The sequence below is a fragment of the Lithobates pipiens genome, unplaced genomic scaffold, assembly GCF_037356315.1.
Source record: "Lithobates pipiens isolate NorthernLeopardFrog02 unplaced genomic scaffold, aLitPip1_a1.2 Scaffold_25, whole genome shotgun sequence".
In the NCBI taxonomy this organism is placed as follows: Eukaryota; Metazoa; Chordata; class Amphibia; order Anura; family Ranidae; genus Lithobates; species Lithobates pipiens.
Genome location: NW_027507787.1, coordinates 206035531 through 206053978, shown reverse-complemented (window position 1 = coordinate 206053978; position 18448 = coordinate 206035531). Strand labels below are relative to the sequence as shown.

The 18448-nt window shown below is 49.5% G+C and overlaps 1 non-coding gene across 1 annotated transcript; it reads right to left on the bottom strand.

Moving 5' to 3' along the window:
• Positions 1-6757: 6757 nt before the first annotated feature.
• On the bottom strand, positions 6758-6829 carry TRNAS-ACU (transfer RNA serine (anticodon ACU)). Its single transcript has one exon. It is a non-coding gene; the product is annotated as a tRNA-Ser (tRNA).
• Positions 6830-18448: the final 11619 nt, after the last annotated feature.

Genomic DNA, 18448 nt, shown 5'->3' with positions numbered 1-18448 from the left:
TTCTCTCCGGCTGAACTCTTCAAATTCATGTGTAAGGCTGTCAAGCTGCCAGCAAGTTTCCTCGCCTTCTGCTTGTATCTACCCTGCAGACACCCACAGGAGGGAGCAGATTAGGTTTATCTCTATCACACCGGGCTCCCCGTCTTCTCTTCCCACATGCTGCACACAGGAGGGGACCCTGTGACGTTTTTTTTTTTTGCAGCCACACAGATGGATTCCTCTTCTGGCGCTTTGCCGCACGTCCCCGCCAGAATCAGAGCTCCTTTAATGGAGTTGTTGCCGGATTTTTTGCATATCATCAGCGAGCAGCATCGCTTTTTACGCATTTGTGAATGAAGTGGAACAGACCGCGCTACTCCTGTTGTGATCTGTGACAAGGCAGCAGCCTGGAGTATTCATGATGATGTCTCATTCCCTCTGACTGCCATCATTCCATATTTGTCTTCTGAAATGTGAGCGTCATCCTCATAGGAGGCCTGCTGTGGGGTCAATGGAGAGATGACGCAGTGGTAGCATCATGAATGAAATGTGAGCAATGCCTTCCGTGAGCCTCTGCTGTAAATGCCAGTTTTCTGGCTTCAGTACCTTCTGAGTGACAGACCCAGAACAAGCAGGCTGACAGTAAAGTCAGTGAGGTCAGAGAACCTGATTTCATGCCATAAGTCAAAAGGTGCATAGCCAGAAAACTAGCATTTTCAGCAGTGGCCCCTATCCATGCTCCCTATCCTTGCACCCAGCCCCTTTCAAGACACCAGGCACATGAATTCTTATGGTGTAGGTGATGTTTTTTTGAAGCACTGATTTGAGCCAGAGGCTCTAGGCCCCTGTACACACGATCGGAGATTTTGCCAACCAAATCCGTCGGATTTTGCCCGTCGGATTTAGTCCGACGGATTGTGTCCGAAACTGTTGCATACACACGGTTGGGCCTTGCTTTCAGAACATGATGATGTAATTTCAGAACATGATGATGTAATTTCGTTACGATGGGTCTACATTCAGGCTAGTAGCCAATAGCTTTGATGTAGGAATTTGATCTGAGCATGCGTGGCACTTGGTCCGATGAAAATGCTCTACACATGATCGGATTAGGTCCGTCCGGCCCAGTTGGTCAGGAAATATTTCCAACATGTTGGAAAATTGGGTCGGACAGAGATTCGGAGGGAATCAGTCCGATGCATACCACACACAGTCGGATTATCTGATGACACAGTCCGATAAGACTCATTCCGACAGATTCTCCGACCGTGTGTACAAGGGCTCATAGGCTTCAAAATAGGGTGGGATTGGGGCACCGAGTATTGCTTCCGGAGCACACCCAGGTGTGTTGCAACAGCGAATGAATATTCGCTGTTGCAACACTGATCCTCCTCCCGGCCTGATACCTGTCACCCGATTGGGTCTGATACCCATCTCCTATTGGGTATTGAAGCCAGGAGGAGAAGAGCTGCTGGCCGATGCCTGGATGCCCGATCCCCGCCGCTGCCTGGTGCCCTGATCCCCGCCGTTCCTCGTGAGCTTGATCCCTGCCGCTGCTTGGTGTCCTGATTCCCACCGCTGATCGGTGGCCCTATCCCCGCCGCTCCTTGCGAGCCCGATCCCCACCGCTGCTTGGTTTCCCTTGAATCCCCGCCGCTCCTCGTGAGCCCGATCCCCACCGCTGCTTGGTTTCGCTTGAATCCCCGCCGCTCCTCGTGAGCCCGATCCCCACCGCTGCTTGGTTTCCCTTGAATCCCCGCCACTCCTCGTGAGCCCGATCCCCACCGCTGCTTGGTGCCTCGAATCACTGCCGCTCCTCGTGAGCCCCATCCCCGCCACTGCTTGGTGCCCTGATCCCTGCCACTGATGGGTATCCCAATCCCCACCGCTGATGGGTGCCCTGATCCCCGCCACTCCTCAAATGCCCGATTCCCACCATTCACTCTTCAGATACCCGCCGATGTCCGCCGCCTAGATGGGCTAAGTGCCGGTGGTTGCTTGCCGCCCCCTCCTTTTTTTAAAGTGATTACGTAGATTTACTTACACCAAATAGACTGTGCAATTTGCAAACGGCAGTTCCTTGGTCACGCGACTACATCATATCCGGTCCCTGTGGTTGTCTCCCCGTCGTAGTTGGAACGCACACCGCTTGTCAGTGCAAAACTGTGGGATACCATTCAAATAAGTGCTTTTCCGCCTCAGTGCCGGGCCTGGGCACAAGATATGTAAGCAGCCATTTGGCATTTTTTCTTGTTTTTAACCTTTTAAAATTAATGGGATTACACTATTTTTGGTTCCTCTGCATTTTGTTTCATATTCTATCCGTGAGCTCCATATGCTGGGGACTGGGTATCTGATCCATAGATTTCTCCAACACAGCAAGGATTGTCTTGTAAAAGCCTGCTTGACCTTTTTTTCACTAATTAGGTCAACTTCATCTGGTAAGCTGACACACAGTTTTTTTTTTAGCACTTTTCGGGTGATATCCATAATGTGGTGTAGGTGTCCCATTGATGATTCGGAAAAATCGGTCACAAGAATCATATATAATATATATATATATATATATATATATATATATATATATATATATATATATATATATATATATATATATATATATACTTTTTTGGTTCACTCGTAAATGTTATTTAATTTAAGATTTGTACACTGATTTTGAATGATACACCTAGATAGGTATGCACGATGTAAGCACTTTATTGGTATTTATTATATGCGATTTGCCAGTTCACAGGTATAACTATTTTATTTTGTGGTTCTATAGGAGGGCCGGCTGCATTTACATATTCAGTGGTAGGGTTTAACCACTTACAGACCGGACCATTTTTCTGGTCAAAGACCAGACCACTTTATGCGATTCGGCACTGCGTCGCTTTAACTGACAATTGCGCGGTCGTGCGACGTGGCTCCCAAACAATTGACGTCCTTTTTTTCCCACAAATAGAGCTTTCTTTTGGTGGTATTTGATCACCTCTGCGTTTTTTTATTTTTTGCGCTATAAACAAAAATAGAGCGCACAAATTTTGAAAAAAACACATTATTTTGTACTTTTTGTTATAATAAATATCCCCCAAAAATATATAAAAAACATTTTTTCCCTCAGTTTAGGCCGATACGTATTCTTCTACATATTTTTGGTAAAAAAAATCGCAATAAGCGATTATTGATTGGTTTGAGCAAAAGTTATAGCGTTTACAAAATAGGGATAGTTTTATGGCATTTTTATTAATGTTTTTTTTTACTAGTAATGGCGGCGATCAGCAATTTTTTTATTGTGACTGCGACATTATGGCGGACACATCGGACATTTTTAACACATTTTTGGGACCATTGTCATTTATACAGCAATCACTGCTATATAAATGCAGTGATTCCTGTGTAAATGACACTGGCAGTGAAGGGGTTAACCAGTGGGTGGCAGTGTAGGGGTTAAGCGTTCCTGGGGGTGTGTTACTAACTGTGGGGGGCTGGGCTTACATTTAGTGAACACTGATCTCTGCTCCAATCACATGGAGCAGAGATCAGCATCACTAGTTGCTAGGCAGAATGGGGAAATGCTGTTGACAACAGCATTTCTCCATTCAGCCGCCCCGTGAGATGATCGCGGGTATGCCCGCGGCGATCGAGTCCACGGGACCCGCGACCGGACTCACGAGGGTCCCGACCGGCAGGGCGTTAAATTTAAAGGGACGTACAGGTACGCCCATTTGCCTGCCCGTGCCATTCTGCCGATGTACATCGGCGTGCGCTGGTCGGGAACCGGTTAAATGAATGCAGTTTCTGTTTGCTATGAAATTTTGTCTATATTTTATATACCTTTGATTGGTTATCACAATATTTTGCACATACCTTTTGATTGGTAATTGGAATACATGTGGATACTGTTAAGATCTATATTTTTATAAGTCAATTATTTTGCGCATATATAATATATAATATAATGATTAGTTTTAACAATTTATGTGGGTACTAGGGATGCACCGAATGGGTTTTTTGGTGCCAAAACCGATACCGAAAATGAAAAATACACTAGGCCGAACTGGGGACATGGTACAGGAGGTGGTCAGAGACTGGGGACATGGTACAGGAGGTGGTCAGAGACTGGGGACATGGTACAGGAGGTGGTCAGAGACTGGGGACATGGTACAGGAGGTGGTCAGAGACTGGAAACATGGTACAGGAGGTGGTCAGAGACTGGGGACATGGTACAGGAGATGGTCAGAGACTGGGGACATGGTACAGGAGATGGTCAGAGACTGGGGACATGGTACAGGAGGTGGTCAGAGACTGCATGCATGGTACAGGAGGTGGTCAGAGACTGGGGACACGGTACAGGAGATGGTCAGAGACTGGGGACACGGTACGGGAGATGGTCAGAGACTGGGCACACGGTACAGGAGATGGTCAGACTGGGGACACGGTATAGGAGATGGTCAGAGACTGGGCACACGGTACAGGAGATGGTCAGACTGGGGACACGGTATAGGAGATGGTCAGAGACAGAGGACGTGGTACAGGAGATGGTCAGAGACTGGGGACGTGGTACAGAAGATGGTCAGACTGGGGACATGGTACAGGAGATGGTCAGAGACAGAGGACGTGGTACAGGAGATGGTCAGAGACTGGGGACGTGGTACAGAAGATGGTCAGACTGGGGACATGGTACAGGAGATGGTCAGAGACTGGGGACATGGTACAGAAGATGGTCAGACTGGGGACATGGTACAGGAGATGGTCAGAGACAGAGGACGTGGTACAGGAGGCATCCCCCATTGCAGCCAGTGTGCCCCATTGCAGCCAGTGTGCCCCATTGCAGCCAGTGTGCCCCACTGCAGCCAATTGCAGCCAGTGTGCCCCATTACAGCCAATTGCAGCCAGTGTGCCCCATTGCAGCCAATTGCAGCCAGTGTGCCCCATTGCAGCCTGTGTGCCATTTTGCAGCCAGCCTGTGCACTGTGTGCAGGGAAGAGAGCCACCTCCGCCGCCTGTTTGATAACAGCGCCGGGAACATCACAGCTTTCATTTCAATAGCTGTGTGTTCCCGGCCGCGTGCCGTCACAAGCAGCCCCTCCCCCTTGTCCGGGCACTTTGATAGACAGATCATCCGTCCAATCCTGCGGATGATCTGTCTATCTAAGTGCCCGGACAAGGGGGAGGGGCTGTGTGTGACGGCGCGCGGCCGGGAACACACAGCTATTGAAATGAAAGCTGTGATGTTCCCCGCGCTGTGATCAAACAGGCGGCGGAGGTGGCTCTCCTGCGCTATACACCCCCCATGATGGGCGTCACCGGGGGCGGGGGGCGGAGCCCCGCCCCCACACAGGCCACACCCCATTTTCGGCTCCATTATCGGCCGTTTATCTCTTTCGGCAAATTGCCGAAAAGGGCATTTTCGGCCGATATGTTTCGGCGGCCGAAATTTCGGTGCATCACTAGTGGGTACTGTTAAGATTCACATCTATATGCATTTTATAAGTCAATTATAGTTTACCAGATATCCAACTTAGTTGTAAAACCAGGCAGGCTGGTTGCAATAAAAGTGCATATAGCAAAGTACAGTTGCTCCAGAGTGAATGAGGTAAAGCTTCGCATTGCAAAGAATACCGAACCACATGCAAGGAAAATAAAGAAAATCTGCATTTTTGCCTGTACGTGATCGGATGATGGAAGTCAGCAGAGCTTCTGCTCATTTACTGTGGAGCAACTGCACTTGCAAAGTGAACAGTATTTTTGCCTTTAGTAAATCAACCCCATAATCTCTGTTCTCAGCTTCAGAACGAACTTAAAGAGCTAGGGTAGGAGAAACAGTGGCACACTGGTCTTCCCAGTGAAAGGCTGTGCAGGGGAGGGTGTCAGCGAAAGTCTTATCATTGGAGGAGAGCAGGCTGAGTTCACAGCACAGTTTGAGAACTGACCACACTGTGCTCTCCTGCCTACTGTGATTCGATTTTAATAGGAAAGGAGAGGGACTGGAGGAAACACCAGGGATTTCACACAAAGGAAGCAATACAAAGAGAAGAGGATACTTTTTTTTTTTATAATGTCCCATCATTGGTGTCAGTGGGGAAGGAATAGTGCCCTATCATTGGTGTCAGTGGGAGGAATAGTGCCCCATCATTGGTGTCAGTGGGAGGAATAGTGCCCCATCATTGGTGTCAGTGGGGGAGGAATAGTGCCCCATCATTGGTGTCAGTGGGAGGAATAGTGCCCCATCATTGGTGTCAGTGGGAGGAATAGTGCCCCATCATTGGTGTCAGTGGGAGGAATCGTGTTCCATCATTGGGAGGAATCATGTCCCATCATTGGTGTCAGTGGGGAAGGAATCGTGCCCCATCATTGGTGTCAGTGGGAGGAATAGTGCCCCATCATTGGTGTCAGTGGGAGGAATAGTGCCCCATCATTGGTGTCAGTGGGGGAGGAATAGTGCCCCATCATTGGTGTCAGTGGGAGGAATAGTGCCCCATCATTGGTGTCAGTGGGAGGAATAGTGCCCCATCATTGGTTTATAGTACACAGCGGACCTTTCTTTAGCCAGGCTGTGAAGGAGAGCCTAGAAAATACCTGAAAAGGAGCTCCACCTACTGGTTCAAAAGGGGAAAACGAAACCATCACATCCACCTGCAAGAAATATGTTATTCAATTCAGTCTGTTATATCAATCAATATTAGTTTTGGTTTAAATTTTATTCCATTGTTAATATATACTCAACATTAATCTGTATAATACACTTAGAAGGAGAGACAAATATCTTGGAGATCGCGTTGGCCAGGAATCGAACCCAGGTCATCTGCTTAGTAAGCAGCTATGCTCACCACTGCACCACCAACACAAAATAGCATGTCTTTTATAGTGTGGGAGGAAACCGGAGTCCCCGGAGGAAACCCACACAAGCACAGGGAGAACATGCAAACTCCATGCAGATAGTGTCCTGGTCAGAATTTGAACCAAGGACCCCAGTGCTGCAAGGCTAACCACTAAGCCTCTGTGCTGCCCATACATGGCCTCCGTTCTATAAGGCCACCCCCGCTGAGCAGGGTAAGTCATTGATGTCCAATAGAGCTCAGAGATGATGCCTTCAGCTCTTCGTTATGTAGACGGGTTGATTGATGTTCTTCATCTTATTTATTGTCTGTGAACATTACATCCCCCCACCCCCCCCCCCACCCAGCTATGCCCACCACTGTACCACCAATGCAAAGTAGCTTGTCTTTTATAGTGTGGGAGGAAACCGGAGTCCCCGGAGGAAACCCACACAAGCACAGAGAGAACATGCAAACTCCATGCAGATAGTGTCCTGGTCAGGATTTGAACAAAGGAGCCCAGTGCTGTAAGGCTAACCACTAAGTTTCTGTACTACCCATATATGGCCTCCATTCTAAAAGGCCACTGTCAGTGATGTCTGACCTCCCTGGGCACTCGGGTCTCTCCCAAGGGCTCTCCACCCCCCCCAGCTCTCAAGTCTCCCCCATGTGCTTTCCACCCCCCCCCCACCCCCCCAGTGCTCTCTGACCTTCTCTCTGGGCTCTCAGGTACCCCCATGTGCTCTCCACCCCCCCCATGTGCTCTCCACTCCACCCCCCCCCAGTGTTCTGACTCCCCCCCGGTGCTTTTCAGCCCCCCCCCCTGTGCTCTCTAACCCCTCCATGGGCTCTCAGGTCCCCCATTTGCTCTCCACACCCCACCCCCAGTGCTCTCTAACCCCTCCCTGGTCTCTCAGGTCCCCCACATGTGCTCTGCACTCCCCCCAATGCTCTGACCCCTTCCCTGGGCTCTCAGGCCCCCCCATGTGCTCTCCACTCCCCCCCCCAGTGTTCTCTGACCCCCCCCCCCGGGCTCTGGAACACCATAGAGCTGGAGCGCTATGAAAAGTACAGATCTGGCTTCTTCACTAGCTGGAGTAATTCCCGTAGGTGAAGACAAGTCTGATTACTACGAGTTTCGACATTGGGATCAACAGCCAGTGTTGCCCTTTATTGACTAATGCTGGAATCCAATAGCATATTGATATCATTAGTCACCGGTAACATAAGGATCTCGGTAATGAGAGGATGCCACCATTCTGTGGGATGATGTTGCTGTGATCCCTAGGAGGAATGGCGCTGGGAATGGGAACTTCAGTCCATAGCTCTGTTCACATTTTTCCTAAGACGTGCGACGCTGCGATGGACCGTAAATGTACTCCATCGTGGTGTAAGGCCGGAACCCATTGCCGGGGTCATGCATTTGCTTGGAAAGATCTCATCCCTCCAAGGCCTGGTGCTGTTCCCGGTAGGTGTGATGCTGGGAATGGGCAAGGCAGTCCTCTCCGTAGCACTCGCTGCGTCTTTCCTTGTTGGCGGAATGAGTGGGGTGATTTTCCTTTGGCTGTCCGCTTTTTTTGATTTGACCTCCTTCTTCTTCTTCTTCTTCTTCTTCTTCTTCCTCTTCTTCTTTTTAGGCGGATCTACCAGTTGGCTTAGCAAATCCCAAACGGAAGGTTGAGGAGTTGAGAAAACTGGAACGTAGGCTGGCATGGACCTCATCCCTGTCCGGTATAAATTCCGTATGAAATTACGGTAATGATCCCTCGGAAGTGGGACTATGGGAAAGTCTGTCTCCTCCATGGTCTCCTCCATGGTGCTCTCTGCTTTTGAGCTTGTTGGTGGAAAGAAGTCATGCCTCACTGGATATTTCGGAGGAGGTATTTCCTGTGTGGAAAAGGGATTATCAAACGTTTCCATATAGCTGTACGGATTTTCACTCGCTGGAATGATGTCCTCGCTTCTCTCTTCATTCTCTCTTGTTGGTTGGCTTCCTTGGCAGAATGGCCTGACAATTACTAGTTTTATTATTATTGCTATTATTATTACTATTATCATCTGTATTAGGAGCAGCACCAGCACTATGATGAGTACCACCAGCAAGATTTCTGACCAGTGCGCAGTAAAAAAATGTTTAACTATGGGTGGCACTATCTTCTCGAATGCCACACACCCCATGGACCAGACAGGCCATAGCCTAGTGACTACCCATTGGTCAACTCTGCTGCTCCAGATACAGATCAGTAGATAAATGAACCCACTCAGCTGCAGATACTTCAAATAGAGTGCGAATATTGTGGGCAGGAAATCCATGCGCAGAAGGTACTTCAGAATGAAAACACCTATCAGGAATTGCAATGGGAATATCAGTCCAGAAATCAGTGGAAGCAACAGAATAAAAATAACCTCCAGGATTCTGTTGATCATTTTTTTTTTTTTTGTTATTTAAAAAAAAAAAAAAATGCTAATTACTATTAATAGAAGATTGGACAATTAATGCCAATCAAAAAATTGACTCTGAATTCCAATCACTGGAGATAAAGTGCTGAAATACAAATATCTCCCTCAGGAGCTCTTTAGTAGAGAACCTTCCTGTGTGCAGGTCAAAGTCAACTGTCAGAGTCTCCCTGTGCCCAACTGTTATATATGCTGCAGGTCATGTGACCACCACTGAGGAAAAAAAACTGCTTGGTTACTGTTGCTATGGATAGACTGCAGGTCATGTGACCACCACTGAGGAAAAAAACTGCTTGGTTACTGTTGCTATGAATAGACTGCAGGTCATGTGACCACCACTGAGGGGAAAAAAACTGCTTGGTTACTGTTGCTATGGATAGACTGCAGGTCATGTGACCACCACTGAGAAGACAGTGTCTGTGTGTGTAAACAACCGCCAGCCAATCATTGGTCTCCTTTTGCAGCTGCTTCAATCTGATAAATTTGCTTTATTATTATATAATATTTTATGTATTTAAATTCATTATTGTTATTCACAGATAATCCTGTATTTTATATTCGTATAATATTAATACAATTTTAGAATTCTGTATATTTGATTTGTTTGATTTATTTTAATTTAATATTATAATTTAATATGCATGATATTATTATTGTAAATATGAATACACTTAATAATATTAGTAATAATAAGAATAATATTACCAACTAGAAAAGCTACAATTTCTGGGGAAATTGTGTGAAGTGTTTCTGCTTCCACCTACTAGAGTGGGCGGAGTAAGTGTAAGAGTAACTGTAAAAAGTGTTAAAAAGCTCCCATTATAAGCTGAAAGAGCTGAACATTTTTTTTATAAAAAATTATTCAATCAAATTTTTTTTTTAAAAATATATTTTTTTCAAAAATATATTTTTTTCAAACATATATATATTTTTTTAACTTATTTTGTCTTTTAATTTATTTTTATTTTTTTCATGGGGTGGTCAGAATGTTTTGGCTGATCATGGGGGGGGGGGGGGGGGTCATAAGGTTTTGGCTGATCATGGGGTGGAGTACCTGTGAAAAGTGTTAAAAAGCTTAATATTTTAAAAAGTATAAATAGTAGTAAAAAAGTTGAAGAAATCCCATCAATGATCATGAATTGTTTTTTTAAATGATTTTTTTTCAAAAATTATTGTTTTTTCAACTTTTTTTATTTAAATGATTTTTTTTTCTAAAATGTTTTTTTTTTTTTTTTATTTGTTTATTTGATGGGGTGGTCATAAACTATTTGGCTGGTCATGGGGTTGTCAGCTTTTGTCACCTCCCACTATAGTTTTGAACATTTCGCCATTCATTCCTATGGGAAAAAATTTTCTGCAAAAACAACGATATTTCGTGAACCATTTGGCGGAACGTTCCACAAAGTAATAGCACACCGATCGGGAACAATTTCGGTATATTACTGTCTATGTAGTGTAAAAGCTGTGGGAGGAGTAAGGCTGCTTTCACACTGGGGCGGTATTCAGGCGTTATAGCGCTAAAAATAGCGCCTGAAAAAAACCGGCCCCTTTCACTCCAGTGTGAAAGCCGGAGGGCTTTCACACTGGAGCGGTGCGCTGGCAGGACAGTGAAAAAAGTCCTGCTAGCTGCATCTTTGGAGCGGTGAAACTGCTCCTACCCATTGAAATCAATGGGACAGCGCGGCAATACCGCCGGAATAGCGCCGCTGCGGCGGCGCTATGCGGGCGGTTTTAACCCTTTTTCGCCCACTAGCGGGGGTTAAAACCACCCCGCTAGCACCCGCAGACCGCCGCTAAAACGACGGTAAAGCGCCGCTAAAAATAGCGGCGTTTTACCGCCGATGCCCACACCGCCCGAGTGTATAAGGGGCCTTAGGGTAGTAAATTTGGCTATAATAAAAATAATATGTGAGATCACAGTAAGTGGTCTTGCTATGCAGGAACACTTAAGTAATCATAAAGGTATAATAAACAGTTTTTCTGTAATGGATCAGCTGAATTCTGCTCTGTGGAGCTTCTGGTCGCATTTCATTGGCTGTAATACTCCCCGGTGCCACCAGAGGCCAGCACTTCCTATAGAGTGCGATCATCAGCGAGTCCTTCTGGTGATCACTATAGAGCTCCGCCGCCGGCCAGAAGTGATTGGTATAAAGGGCCACACGTGGGGACAGCGGGTTCCGGTAGGTGGGGTGATGATGGGGAAGTCGGGGAAGCTGCGCCCCGGTGTGGCCGGGAAGGTGAAGTGCTGGAAGAAGGGGTACAGTAGCGACTGCGCCCCCGAGGAGTGGAGACACCGGGAGGATCTCCGGGGAGAGGGGAGGGGAGCTCCTGGGGGAGGGGAGTCTCATTATTACCAGCATTATTATTTAATAATTCCAGTGCTCTCGGCTCCCCCCATGCTCTCCACCCCCCCCCAGTGCTCTGAAACCCCCCGGGCTCTCAGGCCCCCCCCCCCTTGTGCTCTCCCCCATGTGCTCGCCACCCCCCAGTGCTCTCTGACCCCATAGAACACCTTTAGGATGAATTAGAGCGGAGACTGCTAGCCAGGCCTTCTCATCCATCATCAGTGCCTGATCTCACCAATGCTCTTCTGGAAGAATGGTCAAACATTCCCATAGACACACTCCTAAACCTTATATAATATATTATATATTTATTGGTCAGCAAGTGATTTCAAAAGTCCTTCCAATCCGGTGAAAACATCTCCAGGGTGGTGAGACCACAACTCCACACCTGTGCTCCACCTTACAGTATGTGATATCTGTGCCCTCACCTGTGTCATTGGTTAATGTTCATATTTCTGTTCTCCAGGGAAGAGCGATCTGACGGGAGACGCTGTAAAGCTGCACAATGACCTGCAGGTGGGTTCCCTGTCCATACAGAAGAGGCCGTGGAGGAGTACGAGGAGGAGGAGCAGGAAATGGCTGTCACAGAAAGATCCGGAGGCATCTTCCTCTGCTTGCACCGACCTCACCTTCAGGAAAGTCCAGAGATTCTGGGAGTCCAACTCAACCGCTCACAAAGAGGTGGGTGACAGTTCTACCCCCGTACCACCCCCCCCCCGTACCTCCTCTAGGGGCAGACAGTAACTGAAGAACAGGAGCTCTCACCAGCGTCCTCACACTTTAAGAACTACAAGCTGACTGCTGCTATGGCAGACGGTACTTGTAGTTCTTTCATTCACAGAATGAATGACGCAGCTGTGTGGGTGGAGCTATTTTTTAATTATGACTGCGGGTAGCGAAACCCCTGACTGCTTTTACAGTGGGGGGCTCCGGGGGAGGGGGGGGGGCGGTGGGGGGTGTTGCATTAGTATCTAGTATCATGATACATGTTACTCTCTAAATATGGGAGTTCCATGTAACATATTACTAGAGATGAATTTATACTTTATCCACTTGCCCCTCCCCCACCCTGGTGCCAATGTAACACAGACAGGTGGCTGCTGTAGGGAAAGCGACCTACTGGCATGTCTCTGCCTTCTTCCGGATTTAGGGCACCGCACCTGGATGACCCCCGGCTGGCTCCCCCTGGGATTGTACACAGCAAGCCTGTCCAATGATTCACAGCTGGTACCTGCTGGTCAGCTGTGTCCAATCACAGCACAGAGCTCTGTACAGAGGGAGGGATCTGTCAGTGTCTCATCCCTGCACAGCAGCACACATTACACATTGTTAGGCACATATTTAACCCTGGGGATACCCTAGATATTAACCCATTCCCAGCCAGTGTCATTACTACAGTGACAGTGTATAGCAGGCCCGGACTGGCCATAGGGCACATCAGGTCGGGCCATATGTGCTGGTGTGGCCAAATCAACTGGGCTGCTTCTTGAGCCCGCGCCGCTCACCTGGCCTCTCTGCAGCCGGCCAGTTCCGTTCCGCCATCATGCCACGGGGGCGGAAACTACAGGTCAGGTGATTTGTGACCATGATGCGGGAGAGGATGTGGAGGACACACAGGCCCAGAAACAAGGTAAGCTCCCTGTGCGTCTGGATAGGAGGAGCCTCTTAAAACTCGCTTCTCCTCCTCTCTCCCGCATGTATTCAGAGGCAGAAGGAGGAAGATGGCAGAGATTGATTCTTCTATATCCTCCCATCTGGCTACTTTCTGCTGGCGCTCCAGTGGTGTCTGACTCCCTCACTGGGCTCTCAGATCCCCCTTGTGCTCTCCACCCCCCCTGTTCTCTCTGACCCCCCCCCAGGCTCTCAGGTCCCCCCCTGAGCTCTTGGGTCCCCCATGTGCTTTCCACCCCCCCATTGCACTCACTTCCCCTGTGTTTTTCCAGCCCCCCCCCCCCAGTGCTCTGACCCCCTTACCTGGGCTCTAAGTTTCCCCCATGTCTTCTCTGACCCCTTCCCTGTGATCTCAGGTCCCCTGCATGTGCTCTCCACCCCCCCGGGCTCTCAGATCCCCCCCATGTGCTTTCCACTCCCCCCCCCCCCCGTGCTCTCTGATCCCCTCCCTGGGCTCTCAGGTCCCTCTCCACCTCCTCAGTAATCTCTGACCCCCTCTGGGCTCTCCATCTCCCCCCCCCCCCCCGGGCTCTTGGGTCCCCACAAGTGCTCTTCACCTCCCCAGTGCTCTCTGACCCCCCCTCGGGCTCTCAGGTAACCCCCATGCGCTCTCCACCCCCCAGTGCTCTGACTTCCCCCCTCCAGTGCTCTCGGCTCCCCCCATGCTCTCCACCTCCCCCCAGTGCTCTGAACCCCTCCCTGGTCTTTCAGGTCCCCCCCCCCATGTGCTCTCCACCCCCCCGGGCTCTCAGGTCCCCCCATGTGCTATCCACCCCCCTGGGTTTTTGGGTCCCCCTATGTGCTCTATGGCCCCCCCGGGCTCTTAGGTCCCACTATGAGCTCTCCACCCCCCAGTGCTCCGACTCCCTCCCCCCCCTGTTCTTCAGCCCCCTCCAGTGCTCTCGGCTCCCCCCATGCTCTCCACCCCCCCTGTGCTCTGAAACCCCCCAGGCTCTCAGGTCCCCCTCTTGTTCTCTCCCCCATGTGCTCGCCACCCCCCTGGGCTCATGTCCCCCTATGTGCTTTACAACCCCCCCAGGATCTCGGGTACCCCCCCATGTGCTCTCACTTCCCCTCTGTTCTCCAGCTCCCCCAGTGCTCTGACCCCCTCCCTTGGCTCTCCACCCCCCGCAGTGTTTTCTGATCCCTCAGGTGCTCTCCACTCCCCCTCTCCCTGGGTTCTCAGGTCCCCTCCCAAGTGCTCTCCACCCCCCCCCCCCCCCCCCAGTGCTCTCTGACCCCTCAGGTGCTCTCCACTCCCCCCTGTGCTCTCTGGGCTATCAGGTCCCCTCCCATGTGCTCTCTGACCCTCCCCGGCTCTCCATCCCCTCAGTGCTCTCCATCTTTCTGGGCTCTTTGGTCCCCCCCATGTGCTCTCTAACCCCTCTCCCTGGGCCCTCAGGCCCCCCAGTGCTCTCTGACCCCCTCAGGTGCTCTTCACTCCCCCCCCCCGTGCGCTCTGATCCCCCTCCCTGGGCTCTCAGGTCCCCTCCCATGGGCTCTCTGACCCCCCCCCCCGGCTCTCCACCCCCTCAGTGCTCTCTGACCCCCGGGTTCTCACCCCATGTGCTCTCCATCTTTCTGGGCTTTCAGGTCCCCCCATGTGCTCTCCATCTTTCTGGGCTCTTGGGTCCCCCCATGTGCTCTCAACCCCCCCAGTGCTCTCTGACCCCTCTCCCTGGTCCCTCGGGTCCCCCCATGCGCTCTCCACCCCCCTCAGTGCTCTCTGACCCCCTCATGTGCTCTCCACTCCCCCCCCCCTCGTGCTCTCTGATCCCCCTCCCATGTGCTGTCTGACCCCCCGGGCTCTGGGGTCCCCCTCCATGTGCTCTCCACCTGTCCAGGCTCTTGGGTCCCCCCATGTGCTCTTCACCCCCCCCCCCAGTGCCCCATCCATGCCGTTCTCTGCCATCTCCTCGTGTTCTACGACTCCCCCCCCCCCCCCCCGTGATTGGGAAAGGGGCCGGTAAATATGCCACGGCTGCCCAGTCTACAATGCCCTGGTTGGCACCCTCGGAAGTATAGTATAGGCAGCTTTGCATTCTTTGGTCCGGGTTTTTATGCAAGGGGTGATGCGTCTCGGTTGCTATATCCTCATCAATGAGAGTTTTCGATTTGGCTGCTCTTTCTTGTAAAGAGCCATATTTAATTATTCACAAGGATAGGGTTATGTTGCGCCCGTCGTCCACGTTTTCTGCCTAAGGTGGTCTTAGGGTTTCACCTGAACCAAGATATTGTGCTACCATTGTTTTTTCCAAAACCATGTTCTAGGGAAGAGAAGTCACTACATTGTCTTGATGTGGTGAGAGTGGTCAAAGTCTATTTAAAGTTGACTGCTCAGATCCGGAAGACTGATGTCTTATTTGTGCTGCCAGAGGGTTCTAGGAAAGGACAGGCAGCATTGAAATCCACTATTTCTCTAGTCGTCTGTCCAGGACAGCACTAGAGAGATAGGCTCCACCTCCAGAGGCAGGAAACACAATCCAGATCTTTAAAGGGCGGTCTCCGTCCCTTCCCCTTCAGTCTTTGTGTTTCCTCCACCGGAGGGTGGAGGCTGGATCAGGAGCTCTCCTTCCCCTGACGGTGGGATTGCCCATAAGAGACGGGGAAGAAGTTCTGGGTACCTGTTGTTGGTAACAGACATCTGAGGTACTCCGGTCGGGTTGACAGCAGCTACGAACCGGCGTTCTCCTTCTGAAGCCCGGGGAGGGCTGTCGTTTCCCCGCCTGACGATAGGTTCAAAATTGGGCATCGAGTTCCGGCCTGTGGAACGCAGGAGGAGGATAGAGGACTTCCGCCAATCCACTTCCGGTTCCGGGTCGCACGGCGAGCGTGGACGTTCGGGACCTTGGCGGCTATTTTAAAAAGCCCCGGCCACATAACGTTCATGCTGCATCTCTAACGAAGGGAAAAGCCTCCAGGCGGTTAGGCAAGATTCCGATCAGATATGGATGCAGTGGAGAGTGGCAGTGGAGCCGAACCAGCTCAGGTAGGCAAACACAGAGGTGTCTTGTACCTACAGGGCTGGGAGAGGGGGGGGGGAGTGATGGACTGATCAATGCAAAGGCATTTTGAAATGGTCCAGGTTTGTTTTTCCTCTCTCCCTCTCTCAAACAGGATCCGGACTAAAGAGTCTTGCGAATCCTGTTAGCGGTTGGTGGGGTGCATATAGGTGTTTGGTGAAGGCGTTCTATTTTTGCTAAGGTTTCACTGATGTAAGCTTGTCTGTTTTTCCCTTCCTTCTTCTCTCCTTCTCTTGCCTTAGGCTCTACCCAAAGAACCAGAGAGGTCAGGGGGGAAGAAGAGATGTCCTTCATGTATGAGTAAATTAAAAGAAGGATGGTCTAAGCCCCTTTACAAACCATGCATAGACAAATTGGTCTATAAGGAAGCTACGGGAGCTTGTAAGGATTTGATTTCTGGAGTACAGAAAGAAATGGAGTCCATCAAAGCGATGTTAGCGAACCTTGAAACCCCAAAACCAGCCGCAGTTCCCCCTGCTTCCACCCCAGTGGAAGGTGACGAATCAGGGGAAGAGGAATTTGATTCTCTGGATGGCCTAAGTGAGGCGGCATCATCCAGAGATGTTCCTGTTCAAGGGTCAAGCTCTCCCAGATACAGGCTCTCACTCGAGGAGGTTGATGCCTTATTGGGGGTGATTTATGAGACGCTCGAAATTAGAGAAGAGCCAGTCTCCCTGTCCTTGCATGACCGCATGTATCAGACCCTAAAGACAGATTCAGTTAGGGTCTTTCCGGTTCATAGCACACTGATAGATTCGATCAAGAAAGAGCCGGAGGAGCCAGAGAAAAAGCTATTTTTTCCTAAAAGTATGAAGCGGAGATTCCTCTTCAGCGAGGACTCCTCTTGTGTTTGGAACAAAGTGCCCAAGGTAGACGCAGCTTTTTCCCAGTGTGCAAAATCAACAGACCTCGCCTTTGAGGACATGGGTGTTCTTAAGGATATAAAAAAAAAAAAAAAAAGGGAAAACACTGCGCTATAGTTTGTGAAAAAATGGCCACAATGGCCACAACAGCAGCCAACACCAAAAACAAACAAAGTTCAATAGGTAAAATAATAAAAATAGTGTAGCGCTTCAATGATAAGTGTAATCAATACAAATTCTGTAAAGATAATAATAGCAAAACAAAAATCACACAGAATGCCCAGAAATCAAAGTCCAACATGAAACAATCATTCAACTGTGTTGGTGGCGTAGAAGTGACCAAACCGTCACATGGAAAGAAAATGATGTACTGGACGAAAGTGTTCATGCAGATAAGCTTGATTGTAAACATCAAAATAAAAAGTGGGTAAATACTTCTTACCGGAACGGTTGGACTCACACAGTCATATGACGGTTGAGTCTAAAAGGCTTGGGGTCACACACTGGGACCAAAGACTGTAAGGAGAGAGGTCAGTTGGGCTGGTGGAGGAGCTCCAGATGGTTGTAGACTCAAAGGTGGATCCTTTCAGATGAAACATCAAAGGTCAAGATGATCAAGCCCAGACTTTGGTGTTCTTAAGGAACCCATGGATAAAAGGATGGAGGTGCTGCTGAAGAGGTCATGGGAAGTAACCATGACTAATTTAAAACCTGCAATGGCCACGACAATAGTGGCTCGCAACTTGGAGGTCTGGCTGGAACAATTGCAAGGCCATTTGGAAGGGGGGACCTCCAGAAAGGAAATCCTGGATTCCCTCCCTATGCTACATAAAGCAGCAGGTTATATTGCAGATGCCTCTGCGGAGTCTGTTAAATTGTCAGCCAGGACCGCTGCCCTCGTAAATTCATCTCGCAGGGCACTTTGGTTGAAGTCTTGGTCAGGAGACTCGACCTCAAAAGTGAGGTTATGTGGCATCCCCTATCCCCTTTAAGGGAGACCTCTTGTTCGGACAGGATCTTGAGAAAGTCCTGGACCGTACTGCGGACAAGAAGAAGGCCTTTCCTGTCAAACCCAAAAAGACTACAGGTAAACGCTTTTTTCGTCCTCAAAGGCAGGGACAGTCACAAGGACAGACCTCTAAGGAGTCAACCCCTAAGAAACAGTGGGTGGGAGGAAAACAGAAAGGCAATCTCTTTTCCTCTTCTAAAAAAAACACTAAATCCCAGTGACTTGGTTTCTGTGGGGGGAAGACTGGGGCAGTTCCTCCCACAATGGGAAAAAAAACTAT